Raw genomic sequence first — 14570 nt, forward strand, 5'->3', positions numbered from 1 at the left:
TTTTTTTTGTCACCGGGTTAAACGCTTTAGTTCATAATGATATCTTTCACTGCAAAATACAGTTGGGTCCTAGTCGTGAAATGTTAAGTACAAGTTTTCAAATCGGAACAAATTATTTTAATGTAAGGAATACGTTGCTTCGAGGGGGGCTAATGCAGTTTCGCACTTCTCCTTGAAAAATGCATTTTTTTAAAAAAGATTTTTCGGGTTCCTACGTTTTAGATGTCGGAGATTTAAGAAAATGCAAAAAAAAGTTGTTTTTTTATTTCACCCCTCCCCACAAATTAAAATTTTTGATTTTGTTTACTTTAAAGACACCGTAGCGAATTGACGAACATATGCAAATCGAAATTAAATACAGACAAAAACATTCAAGTGAAAAGAATTTGCGTTTTACTTGTGTTTGCCTTAAATAATAATATAATGTAAATTAAATACACACCATTTTATGAGAAACAAACAATATTTAAAAAGTAATGTTATAAAGTTTAATAAGAGGCTCAAATTTCACCCCCTCCCCAATTTTAAATTTTGAACTTTTTCATCTATTTATTTATTTGTCTATTTATCCCTATCTGTTTGTTGTTTTTAGCCCCAGGAAGAGCATTCATATCTATCTATTTATACACCTATCTATATGCTTATTGAATTTAAAAGTTTCAAAACGTAGTTTCTTGCATATCTGAAATCTGTCATCACAGGGGGAAAAAATTTTGAAAAAGTTCAAAATTTTAAATGAAACGGAGGAGTAGTGGTGATGGTTGGGGGGGGGGGTCTTTTTTTTTTTTTTTTTGCATATTCGTTATCTCCGACATCTAAAACGTAGGAATCTGAAAGAAAAAAACTTTTCAAAAAAATGCATTTTTCAAGGAGAGGTGCGAAATTGCATTAGCCCCACTTCGAGCAATAATAATAATTCTACTATAGCACAAGGTCCTAACTAAATATTACGGGAGGGGTCTAGTCTATTATATCGACCCCAGTACTCGATTGATATTTATTTTATCGACTCCAAAAGGATGAAAGGCAAAGTCGAACTAGGCGGAATCTGAACGAATCAAAAGTAAAATCAAAATTAGAGAACCCTAAAATTATAATTATTTTCATTAACTTTTAAAATATACATCAGACCAAAACTTACAGTCAGTTTTTCTTCTCGTGGAGCGCTTCGTGTAAGTCAATCTTATTCACTAACGTTTAGACACACGCGTAACATACAGAAAAGAGATTCAACAAAGCAGACGTTAACTTTAATCACGTGATATGAACACACACACACACACACACACCTTTTCCTCTAATTTTTTATATTCTGAAATTTATATATATTTTTTATTCTCCAGAATTACTGCTAAACATGAATATTTGAAGCTTAAGATATTTATTTAAAAAGCAATTTCTTTTTTTAAAATTAGAGATAAATCAGAATGCTGTTGTAATGGTTTGCGAATATTGAAAATACTTCTGAGATGAAAAAAAAAAATCACAACTATTGAATTTAAACACAAATGAAAGTAAAACTTTACATTTGCTTAAAGACGATAAACTCTTTTAAAACAATTCTGATTGTACATAAGAATTTACATCTGGATTGCTTGGAGACACAAGACACGTTATATAAATCTGCCTAATTTGTGCCTTTATGGAAAGAAATATGAGTATCTTTTATTTTAAATACTGTATACATTATTAAATGATACGAATTCATATTTGTATGCAAGTGGCAAGGTGGCAAAAACGTTATCGAGCCGGTCAAAATGCTTAGCGACATTTCTTCTTGCTCTACGTTCTGTATTCGAACGCCACTGCGATCAACTTTGCCTTTCATCCTTTAGGGGGATTAAAAATAAGTACCAGTTGATGACTGGAATTAATGTAATTGACTAGCCTCCTCACTACAAAATTTCAGGCCTCGTGCCTGTAGAAAATAGAATTTATATGTGTGTAAAGGTAGAGGACGTTCTGGCGATGTAAATTTACTTTGTCACTGTTATTTCTGATATATTTACATTTGAGATACACGTGTATATAGTTTAATCAATTCAGTTATCAGTTATTTTTTTTAAAAATTCAGTTTATTTTGTTTGTGGAAGTATTTTCGTTTTGTTTTAACGTTTTCGCGATTGCCTATTTTGGAATCTTTTCCTTTGAATAAAATTACTGCCGTTGTTTGTCAACAACAACTATCGGCGGTATATATTTCGTTTGTCACTGTTATTTATGACATTTTTCTTTCTTTTTACCAGTTTCAAAAACGAGTTTCGATCAGACCCAAATCTGATATGATGTTCCGAAGAAAACTCACAGAAATAGTTACTGGAAAAAGTCACATTCTATTTAAATACTAGAAACAATTAAAGTAATGAAGCAAAAATATTTTAAATCAGAAATTAACTGGTAGCACATGACTTATACACAATTTACGACACTGCACATAGGTGAAAAGAAACCTTTTTATTCAATTCAGGTAAGACAAGTAATAGTCATTTATTGACAATGCATGCATGTACAGACTGAAACACCTTACGCCAACGTTTCTCAACCGGGGTTCTGCAAAAGGTTCCTGGGGGTTCCGCGAGAAACAGTGGGATAGGCTAATGCTAATTTCATGATCATAATATTACTATACATGCACAACATATTATTGTTATTGTAATACATACAGCATCCTATCTAACCTATTATGTTATCAAAAAAATATAATAAGATATATATATATATATATAAATTAAACAATAGGGTAAAAATTTGGATAATAATTAATATTAATTTAATACCAGGTAACAAGCACATTAAAAGAATCAGGGAGAATCAGAAAAAATATCTGAGATCTCAAAGGATTATTGTATATGTATATATAAAAATATAGAGAGAGGAGGCCACTAGGTGGACTACTAATGTGCTAGAAGATCACATGTCATGTGTCTACTTAGACCGAATAATTCTCAAAGGGAATTCAGCGAAGCAACAAAAACGTAAATCAGGCAAGACCAGTGAAAATTACACAGAAAAAATACAATATTTTTTCTGATTCTCGCTGATTCTTTTAATGTGCTTATTACCTGGTATTACATTAATATTAATTAATATCCAATTTTTTACCCTATTGTTTAATTTAATTAACCATAACCAAATTCTCAGAGTTAGTATATTCGATGTGGAACTTTTTTCTGCAGAGATATTTCCAGATTTAGCGCGCAAGAACCAAGACTTTTGAATCTTACCGTAGAATATTATTAGAACCGTACACACGTGCTTTCCTTGTGGCGTACAACTTAGTGTGCGATTCTCTAAATTGTATTTATCCAACGGTCTGTACTGATGAGAAACAGATATTTTCGGTAAAAAAATATTGATTTCGAAACATATGTCTACAGATAATTATATTTTTTTTGTGTAATTTTCACTGGTCTTGCCCGATTTATGTTTTTGTTGCTTCGCTGAATTCCCTTTGAGAATTATTCGGTCTTAGTAGACACATGACATGTGATCTTCTTCTAGCACATTAGTAGTCCACCTAGTGGCCTCCTTTATATATATATATATATAGAGAGAGAGAGAGAGAGAGATGTACTTTATAGGGCTTTCCTATAAGTAGGTTATCTCCCTTGGCTAGGCGGCACTCCATGTAGACAATTCAACTTCCGCAGACTATCCACGCCATTGTTTTACGTCTTATCATGGATATAAAGCAGCTCGGTGATTCAGCTATCGAAGTACTTACTGTGCCTGAGTTAAAGAAATATTTAAGATTATATGGACAGTATATTACTGGAAGAAAGGCGGGTACTACTAAAGCAGAGCGGACCCGAACGCGCAGCCGCGCTAGCTAGTCTTGAGTGGTCGATCCTAACCCTAACCCTATCCCTAACCCTAACCCTAACCCTGTCCCTAACCCTAACCCTATCCCTAACCCTAACCCTAACCCCATCCCTAACCCGAGTGTGCAAATGAATACGTGTTTAGGGTTAGGGTTAGGGTTAGGATCGACCACTCACGACTAGCTAGCGCGGACGCGCGACTGCGCGTTCGGGTCTGCGCTGCTTTAGTAGTACCGAAAGGCGGACTTGATTGAAAGGTTGAAAGGTATAAAAATTCTGTGGATGAAGAATGTCAACAAAGTAAATTCATCGGATGATAAGTCTGACGTATTCTGCAAATAAGTTAAATACGGTTTTACGTGGGCATATCTTTCAACAACCATTCACTGATTTGGCCATGAGCATGATGAGGTGTAGAAGAGGTAGGGACAGTCACACTATAAAATCTAATAATTAGAGGAATATTAGATTCAATGCTGTAAATTTATTATTTAATCAAACAAACACACACACACACACACACACACACATATATATATATATATATATATATATATATATATATATATATATATATATACAAGAATAAGAGGAATGACCAGCGGGGGTGGACTCCTATATGCTAGAAATAGATGCCGAATCGGCATCTATTTCTAGCATGTGGGAGTCCGCTTTTGCTGGTCATTCCTCTTATTTTTGTATGTAATATAATTTTAATCTTCGGATTTTTTTTAACATGCTAGACCACTGGTTCTAATTGATTAATATCAATTTCTACCCATATTAATAAATATATATATATAAAGAAAAATATCATAGCTAGGCTTACTCGAAATTCCCACATTCATTCAGAACATTAACAACAATTTCAATGTATTTATTATTTGAATGCAAAATTCTTTATTAAAAATACCTGTACATCAACACAACAATTATTAGATTAAACATTCGTGTTTAGCCCAACGTACACCACTCGAATTTGTTTCTCTTGAATTTTAACATGTTCTAATCTGTTAATGAGGAGATAAATCAAAGAGACATTTCACTCATCTACTAACTGCGTATATGATCATGCACTTACTGATATTTTAAATACTTTGTTTGGAAAAACGGATGGCAAGGGGTGATCTTTCGATGGTCCATTAAAATTGACGAAATGCTGGGAACACATTTGGCTATTTGCAGTGTAAACAAAGTCTTTCCTCAGAAGTCTCGATCTCTGAAGCCAAATACGACGAATAGCTACGTTTGCAGGATATCTATGTAGTGAAATAACTTTGCCGTCTACATTCTTCCCTCTATAGTGGCTGCATATACAGCAGTATTTGCATGATTTCTTTGGAAACATATTAACCGGTTAGTACAGTATGTGAGTCGTCTGCGGAAGCTAAAGCAAGTCACTGAGCATGCGTACATGTCATACGGGAGAGTTCCAATCAGGGGTGGATAACAACCTTATAGGAACCCCCTATTGCCTTCACAGTGTTTACCATTTTACAAAATTAAATTAGAAAATTGGACGACAAAACAGAACACAATTGAAAAAATTAAAAAGTAAAAAAAGAGAAAGAAAAAAACAAAACAGTTCACCACCTTGGATTGAAAAGTTGGGGGCGTTGTGAAACCTCTCTAATGGCTGTTGAGGCACGCCAGCACGCTTGCAACGTTGCCGCAAGTGATGACAAGAGTGATGTGCTGGAACAGCCAAGTGCCCTCACGAGCCTCACCAGTTACCTCTGCAAGGCAAGTTGCCAGTGAAGACAGGAATCTTGCAGTTAGAATGCCACAGGATAGAAAATGTAGTTGGTCGACAGATCGCGGTATTTCAGAATTTTGTTCCGCTCGGCTGCAGAAGCTGTGGATCTCGCCCTGACTGCAGCATCCAGGATGTGAGAAGAAATAAAGGAATTGCTAACTGTGACATCTCGGTATGTATCTTAAACACTCGCTACTTTCTTCCAAAGAATCTAATGCTCTTAGCTTAGTTTTTCCTTGGGGCTGGCCAGATTGGAGCAATCTCGAGTATAACCAACCAAAATTGCAAAGATAATCTGGAACTCGACTGAAGAAAGAAAATTCCAAATGACCCATCCTTGTTTTCTTTGTATCGTCTGTCTGAATGTTTGGTTGTCCCTTTTTTGTATCACCTCACTGTCTGGATGTTTTGCATTCTTGTCCCAGTTTTGTATTTTTTATATATAAAAGTATAGTGGCGTACGTACACTTTGGTCTCTTATATGTAAGTGTGTGTATATATATATATAAATTTTGTATGACTATTGTTCTTTCTATTCTTTCATTCTTTCCTTCTTTCTATCAGCCCTTTCACACTTACCTCGTTCATTCCACTCTTCATTCTTTCATTCCCCTCTCACATTTCCTGGCCTTCTCTTCATGCTACTTTCCCTCCTCTTTCACTTCACTCTGTCCCTTTCATTTTTTTCTTGCCCATTCTTAATTTATCTATCCCTCTACCTCTACCTCTCTCTCTTCCCTCCCCCCACGTGACCGGTGTTCGGCCAAGCCTGACCTTTCTTTCTTGGTTTGACTACCATCTGTGCAACATCTATATTCCTCCCTGTGCCTGTCAAACCCTGTGTCCCTGCCGCAAGGCTTTACTTCTACACACACAAGCTTAATTTAATTCGTCCTTAGTCAAAAGACACCTGTTGTTATGCCCTGTTATTTGCACTTGTATTTGTGTAACATTTCTCCATTTTTTTTCCGTCCTTGTTTTCGCATACATTCACTGCTTTCTTCCAAGGAATCTAATGCTCTTAGCTTAGTTTTTCCTTGGGGCTGGCCAGATTGGAGCAATCTCGAGTATAATCAGTCAAAATTGCAAAGATAATCTGGAACTCGACTGAGGAAAGAAAACTTTGAATGACCTGTTCTTGTTTTCCTTGTATCGTCTGTCTGGATGTTTTGTTGTCCCTTTTTTGCATCACCTCACTGTCTGGATGTTTTGCATTCTTGTCCCAGTTTTGTATTTTTTATATATAAAAGTATAGTGGCGTACGTACACTTTGGTCTCTTATATGTAAGTGTGTATATATAAATTTTGTATGACTATTGTTCTTTCTATTCTTTCATTCATTCCTTCTTTCTATCAGCCCTTTCACACTTACCTCGTTCATTCCACTCTTCATTCTTTCATTCCCCTCTCACATTTCCTGGCCTTCTCTTCATGCTACTTTCCCTCCTCTTTCACTTCACTCTGTCACTTTCATTTTTTTCTTGCCCCTTCTTAATTTATCTATCCCTCTACCTCTATCTCTTCCCTCCCCCCACGTGACCGGTGTTCGGCCAAGCCTGACCTTTCTTTCTTGGTTTGACTACCATCTGTGCAACATCTATATTCCTCCCTGTGCCTGTCAAACCCTGTGTCCCTGCCGCAAGGCTTTACTTCTACACACACAAGCTTAATTTAATTCGTCCTTAGTCAAAAGACACCTGTTGTTATGCCCTGTTATTTACACTTGTATTTGTGTAACATTTCTCCATTTTTTTCCGTCCTTGTTTTCGCATACATTCACTGCTTTCTTCCAAGGAATTTAATGCTCTTAGCTTAGTTTTTCCTTGGGGATGGCCAGATTGGAGCAATCTCGAGTATAATCAGTCAAAATTGCAAAGATAATCTGGAACTCGACTGAGGAAAGAAAACTTTGAATGACCTGTTCTTGTTTTCCTTGTATCGTCTGTCTGGATGTTTTGTTGTCCCTTTTTTGCATCACCTCACTGTCTGGATGTTTTGCGTTCTTGTCCCATTTTTCTATGTATATATATATATATATATATATATATGATTTTTACCACATGAACTCTGATGAAAAATATGAGAAAGATATAGTAGATATTTTTTTTTATGCAGGGGTTCCTTGAGACATGTAATTTATTTTAAGGTGTAGGTACAGTTACTTCCCCTGACGGTGGCTGCCTAATTAGTTGGAGAATAGAAGGCATTACGCAACATTAAAGTTCAGAGACTCATCTCTTCCTCTTTTCTGGCTTGGACGTCAGACAGTAAAGACATGATCTAGTTGACTCTCGCTCACGCGTTCCGTTTCCTATTTTCATCAAGACGAGTAATTTTTCTTTGCCTCAATTCCTTCTGTCGTCTTCCTCACTAGCTTGTTTTTCTTCTGCTCTGGGTGACATGCAATCCTCCGAAATATTGCGGGCTATTGCAAAACTGACCCATTAAGTCGCACACTGTCCATCCAAGCTTTTGAATCTGTCAAATCTGACCTTGCTCAAGCATCCTTCCTCGCTCATCCTATTGCGGATGCAAAATTGACACTCACTGTTGATGCGTCATCATCAGCTATTGCGCAGTTTTAGAGCAATCCGTCAACAGGCGAAGCCAGTCATTAGCCTTCTTCTCTCGCCAGCTGAAAAATGCCGAATTGAGATACAGTGTGTTTGGTAAAGAACTCTTAGCAATTTACCTGGCGGTGAAGCGTTTCTCTTATCTTCTTGAAAGTAGAGATTTCACAATTTACACCGACCACAAGCCGCTAACGTTTGCTCTCTTTGCCAAAACGGATTGGTACTCACCTAGAGAAACAAGGCATTTGGACTACATATCACAGTTCACTAGTGACATTCACCACATCTCTGGCACTGACAATATTCCTGCCGACGCCTTATCTTGCCTGCCTATTGGTGTATTGTCGTCTCCTGCTTCAATTGATTTGGTTGCTATGGCTACTCACCAACCCTCCTTGGACTCTCTGGACGTCTCTTCACCACAGTTTTCTTGCTGTAAGTTTGAACACCTGCCTCTGCCTTTTCCTGAAGGAACTATTCTCTGCGATGTTTCTACCGGGTCACCACGACCCCTCGTTCCTGAAAATCACCATCATGCTGTTTTTGAAGCACTGCATTCGTCACACACTGGCATTGCGGCCACAGTAAAGCTTATCTCGGCCCGCTTTTTCTGGCCAAATATGCTTTGGTCTATTACTGCTTGGTCACGTGAGAGCACCTCTTGGACACTTCCAGACACCAGGTTCCGTCACATACACATCGACCTGTTTGATCCTTGGCCAGTCAGTTTTGGATTTACTTATATATTGAACTCTGCCTTGAAGACTGGAATTTTTTCTTGCCTGTGCATTGTATTGCAGTTCAGTTGTCTGGGTTTTTTTCACTTTTCCTTGCATATCACTTCCCTTTCCAGGACCTTACCTATCTATGTACATATTTTTGAATATTGTTTATATTACATGTTAACTTGTTTCAATGTTCATACATACATGCACCACATTCTAGGATTTTAGTTGCTTTCTCATTGCTCCTGCATGCTACCACCTCCAGCCTCTGCAAGCGACCCACCGTTCTTGCAGACTAACAACACTTTCTTCCACTACAAGCGACTCACTGTCCTTGCAAGCAAAGTTTTGGCACTGCTCATGTCTCAGCAGCCAACATTGCATCTCGAGCACTTTGACTTTTGTATCTTGTGATTTCCAGTTTCCTGGACAGTTGTTATCACGTTTGCATGTCAGACGTTCTATATCTCAGACTATTTATATTTCTTAACTTTGCTTCGTCAGTAACTGTTCCGGAGAATAGATTTATGTTGTTATAGACATCGCATTCATATTTTCTCTCTTTCTGTATCATTGTATATATTTGCTTTGTTCCATTGGATTGGACACCATTTTGCTGAACGTTTCCTTGTACATAGTTCTTTGCTGATTATATTTATTTAGTAGTCTATTCTGATGAGAAACAGATATTTTCGGTAAGAAAATGTTAATTTCGAAAATAGTTTACAGATAACGGTATATATTTATGTAATTTTCACTTGTCTTACCCGCATACGTTTTTGTTACTTCGCTAAATTTCCTTTGAGATCAATTCGGTCTTAGTAGACACATTACATGTGATCTTCTAGCACATTAACAGTCCACCTAATGGTCTCCTTTTTATATATACATATACAATAATCCTTTGAGTTCTCAGATATTTTTCTGAATCTCCTTGATTCTTTTAATGTGCTTGTTCCCTGGTATTAAATGGATATTAATTAATATCCAATTTTTTGCCATACTGTTATAATTTAATTAACCATAACCACGTTCTCAAAGTTGGTATATTCGATGCACAAACATTTTCTGTGGAGACATTTCCAGATTTAGCGTGCAAAAACGAAGACTTTTGAATCTTACCATAAATATAATTAACAGAACCGTGTACACGTGCTCCATTCGTGGGGAACAACTAGTATACGATTCTGAGAATTATATTTATTTAGTAGTCTATTCTGATGAGAAACAGATATTTTCGGTAAGAAAATGTTAATTTCGAAACTAGTTTACAGATAACGGTATATATTTATGTAATTTTCACTTGTCTTACTCGCATACGTTTTTGTTACTTCGCTAAATTTCCTTTGAGAACAATTCAGTCTTAGTAGGCACATTACATATGATCTTCTTCTAGCACATTAACAGTCCACTTCGTGGTCTCTTTTTATGTATACATACATATATATATATATATATATATATATATATATATATATATATATATATATCAATTTGAATAAGAGCCATAACGTGATCCATCGTAAAAGCACGTAAAAGCACCCACTACACTCTCAGAGTGGTTGGCATTAGGAAGGACATCCAGCTGTAGAAACTCTGCCAAGTCAGATTGGAGCCTGGCGTAGCCATCTGGTTCGCCAGTCCTCAGTCAAATCGTCCAACCCATGCTAGCAGGAAAGCGGACGGATGATGATGATGTGTGTATATATATATGTGTGTATATATATATATATATATATCAATATCTATAAAACAGAAGATGTTTGTGTGTGTGTGTGTGTGTGTACGTGAATGTGGTTTATGCACGTCCACAAATTAGCACGCATGTCGCTCTAATTTTAGGAGAAGATTCGGAATCACCCTATGTGCATTTTAGTGAACTTTCTCTCTCAGAGGTACCTGCGTATACCTGTAAAAATCAATAAACTTTTACCAATTTTGAAGTTTGTTGACATGGCGAAGTCAAATCTGTGCGTATGCGCTGAAGTACAGAGAGAGAGAGAGAGAGAGAGAGAGAGAGAGATTGTATGTTTGGGAGAGGGAGGGTGAAGGAGAGTTACATTTCTTTGCCAGCGTCTGTGTGGTAAGCAGCAATCAAACAAAAAAATACCCTCTCTCTCTATCTCTCCCTCCCTTAAATACACATGCCAGTTATCTCTCTTTCTTTCTTTCTTTCTTTCTTTCTCACACACACACACAGCAACATTACACACAAAACACATGTTACCAAAAAGAAATAGACACTATCTTTTTATAGTGAGTATGCCAGACAGAAAGTGTGGTGTGTATGTGAAGTTGTTTTGTTAGTGTGAGAGAGCAGCAAGTGTGTGTGTGTAATGTTGCTGTGTGTGTGAGACAGGGAGAGAGAGAGAAAGAAAGAAAGAAAGAAAGAAAGAAAGAAAGAGAGATAAATGTGTGTAAGGGAGGGAGAGAGATAGAGAGGGAGAACGCGCTCTCTCTATCTCTGCCGAATTGAAGTAAACAAACCCATGTGGTCTGATTTTCACGTTTCTAGGTATTGTACTGTAAATCGCCATTTCCAAAATATATTTATTTCAAATCATTTATCCGTATATATATGTAAGGCAAGGTGTGTGTGTTTTGTTGATATACGGGCAACACACACACACATACGAACATGTATGCGTACAAAAATTATGTATGCAATTGGTGTACATACGTGTGTGTGTGTATGTGTGTGTTGCTCATATAAATATATATATATATATATATATTTATATAGATAGGATGATGAATTGAATATTAATTCGATTTAAAACCAAGTGGCCTAGCATATAACAAATCTAAAAATTCAGAAAAAATATTACACGTGTATCAGGGATAACCACTAGGTGGACAGCCAATATGCTAGAAAGAGGTCATCAACGACCCAACCACAAAGAAAAATAATGTTCTCCGGGTTCCTAACCCATGAGCAAAGAGGGGTTAGATGATGGCGGTGGTGTTTTCAAAAGGATGGCATGTGTAACCTGATCACCTCTGCCGATCAAACTCTCAACCCATGCGCTCCAGTTGCAACACTGATTCTGCCCAAATTTGACGTCATGTTACTTAGTTTGGTTTGAAATAAAGAACTTGATTAGCTTAATAATCCCAACTTAATCCCGGGCAAAGCCGGGCTATACTGCTAGTATATATATATATATATATATCCATATATATTCAAAGTTATATAATGATAGATATAGACATATATATATGTAGTATATATTTATATATAACATATATATATATATATATTTATCCATCATCATCATCATCATCATCGTTTAACGTCCGCTTTCCATGCTAGCATGGGTTGGACGATTTGACTGAGGACTGGTGAAACCGGATGGTTACACCAGACTCCAATCTGATTTGGCAGTGTTTCTACAGCTGGATGCCATTCCTAACGATTTCACTTGCCTCAACAGGTCTTCGCAAGTGGAGTTTAGTGTCCAATGAAGGAAGGTACGTATAAGTGGACTGGCTGAGGCCTTAGATTTAGGTCTCACTTGGCTTACCGGGTCTTCTTACGCACAGCATATTTCCAGTTGGCAAAGTTTCTACAGCTGGATGCACCACCTAACGCCAACCACTCAGAGAGTGTAGTGGGTGCTTTTATGTGCCACCGGCACGAAGGCCAGTCAGGCGGTACTGTCAACGGCCATGCTCAAAATGGTGTATTTTATGTGTGTCCCACACAGGAGCCAGTCCAGGGGCACTGGCAACGATCTCACTCGAAAGTCCTTACACATGCCGCGTGCACAAGTGCCAGAAAGGCAACGCTGGGCATTGGTGCCATCACAATTTCGCTTGCCCCAATAAGTCTTCGCAAGCTGAGTTTCGTATCCAATGAAGGAGACGATGTTTGCATGGGTGCCAGTCATCGAATTTAACTCGATTTTGATTTCACTTGCCTCAACAGGTCTTCGTGAGTGGAATTTAGTGTCCAATGAAGGAAGTTACGCATAAGTGGACTGGCTGAGGCGTTAGATTTAGGTCTCACTTGGCTTGCCGGGTCTTCTCACTCACAGCATATTTCCAATTGGTAGAGTTTCTACAGCTGGATGCCCCTCCCAACACCAACCACTCAGAGAGTGCAGTGGGTGCCTTTACGTGCCACCGGCACGAAGGCCAGTCAGGCGGTACTGGCAACGGCCACGCTCAAAATGGTGCATCTTATGTGCTACCTGCACAAGAGCCAGTCCAGGGGCACTGGCAACGATCTCTCTCGAAAGTCCTTACACATGCCGCGGGCACAAGTGCCAGAAAGGCGATGCTGGGCACAGGTGCCATCATGATTTCGCTTGCCCAAATATATATTGATAGTATATATATATATATATATATATATACATACACACACACATATATATTGATAGTATGGATATATATATATATATATATATATATATATGTGTGTGTGTGTGTGTAGTATATATATATATATATATATATTTGATAGGAAGGACAATAAAAGAAAGAAAGAGACCTCGATATTATGCAAATAGAGGAATTTATCTGTAAAAATATGTGACACTTATTCAGTAGCCATGATAAAACTCCGAGTTTCGGATGCCAGGGTGGGAGCCCATGCCAATATCTCTTCAGTTATCCAGCCAATTGAAAATTTTCAATTGGCCGGATAACTAAAGAGATGGTGTGGGCTCACAACCTGGCACCGAAACACGGAATTTTATCATGGCTACTGAATAAGTGTCACATATTTTTACAGATATATATATATATATATATATATATATATATATATATATATGGGTGCAGGAGTGGCTGTGTGGTAAGTAGCTCACTTTTAAGGATCATTTCTTAAGTATGTGTCGCAACGGTATCCGATTCTATGAGCGGATCAACAACATCACGATGATGTGAGATCGTATCGGGTCCTGAGCGTGAAACACGATTTTCTTTAACATTTGTTCCTCTGCCCGTAACAAATGTAAGAAATCCATTGAGGATCATCCTTGAGAGGTTTAATAACTTCTTAACGAGGGACTCAATACTTTCTGAGTTTGGTGTACCTAATTGGAGTACCTTACTGAAGAACTAGGATTCTGTGTCTGTGACTTTTTATTTTGAACTATTTAATTTCTATTCTGTCTCTTCTTTTATTAGTTTTTTGTCTATCTTTCTTTAATTTTTGTAAATTATGTTTTTTTTCCTTGAACTGTTTTAACGATTTATTTTGAACTCTTTTTTAACTGACATGGCATCCAAAAATGAAGACACTGTATTGGAGTGGGAATTGTGCCTACCCAAGCAGTGGTTGAAAGAACTAGAGGAAAGAACAGTGACACTCCGAACCTCTTCAAAGGTGTTGGATAGCGTCACTGTCTTTCCCTCGAATCACTATTGAAAAGGAATTGAAGAACTGTAACACAAACTTTAAATATATCTCAAGGGGAGTCAAATATGCAACCATGTGGTTATTTTTGACTCCCTGAGTGAAGCTCACAAATTTGCGAGCAGGCCCATTGAGGGCCAAGAAATACTGTTTTGCCACATATTGTGGACAAAAAATAACGAGGGCTTGTGTCTGCGGGTTGCCGCCTAGAATAGAGCCTGAGTGGATAGAGGATTCCATCTGCTGGGGTCTAGGTGGCACTGGAACCAAGCTCCTCCATATAAAAATTCTGCCAGCATTTGACTGGGAGGGGTCGAAAGCGTCTTTGAC

The 14570-nt window shown here is 37.5% G+C and overlaps 1 protein-coding gene and 1 non-coding gene across 2 annotated transcripts in view; one reads left to right on the top strand and one right to left on the bottom strand.

Moving 5' to 3' along the window:
- The window catches only part of LOC106869597 (HORMA domain-containing protein 1), a 660018-nt gene extending 658711 nt beyond the window's left edge, over positions 1–1307 (bottom strand). Inside the window, exon 1 of the mRNA XM_089352345.1 lies at positions 1142–1307. The gene's annotated coding sequence lies outside the window, so the exon portion shown is untranslated. The remainder of the gene's footprint in view (positions 1–1141) is intronic.
- A 12372-nt stretch (positions 1308–13679) lies between these two features.
- LOC128251328 (small nucleolar RNA U3) lies at positions 13680–13908 on the top strand. The gene has a single exon (XR_008267087.2). It is a non-coding gene; the product is annotated as a small nucleolar RNA U3 (small nucleolar RNA).
- Positions 13909–14570: the final 662 nt, after the last annotated feature.

The sequence above is a fragment of the Octopus bimaculoides genome, chromosome 5 (assembly GCF_046866305.1).
Source record: "Octopus bimaculoides isolate indiv1 chromosome 5, ASM4686630v1, whole genome shotgun sequence".
NCBI lineage: Eukaryota > Metazoa > Mollusca > Cephalopoda > Octopoda > Octopodidae > Octopus > Octopus bimaculoides.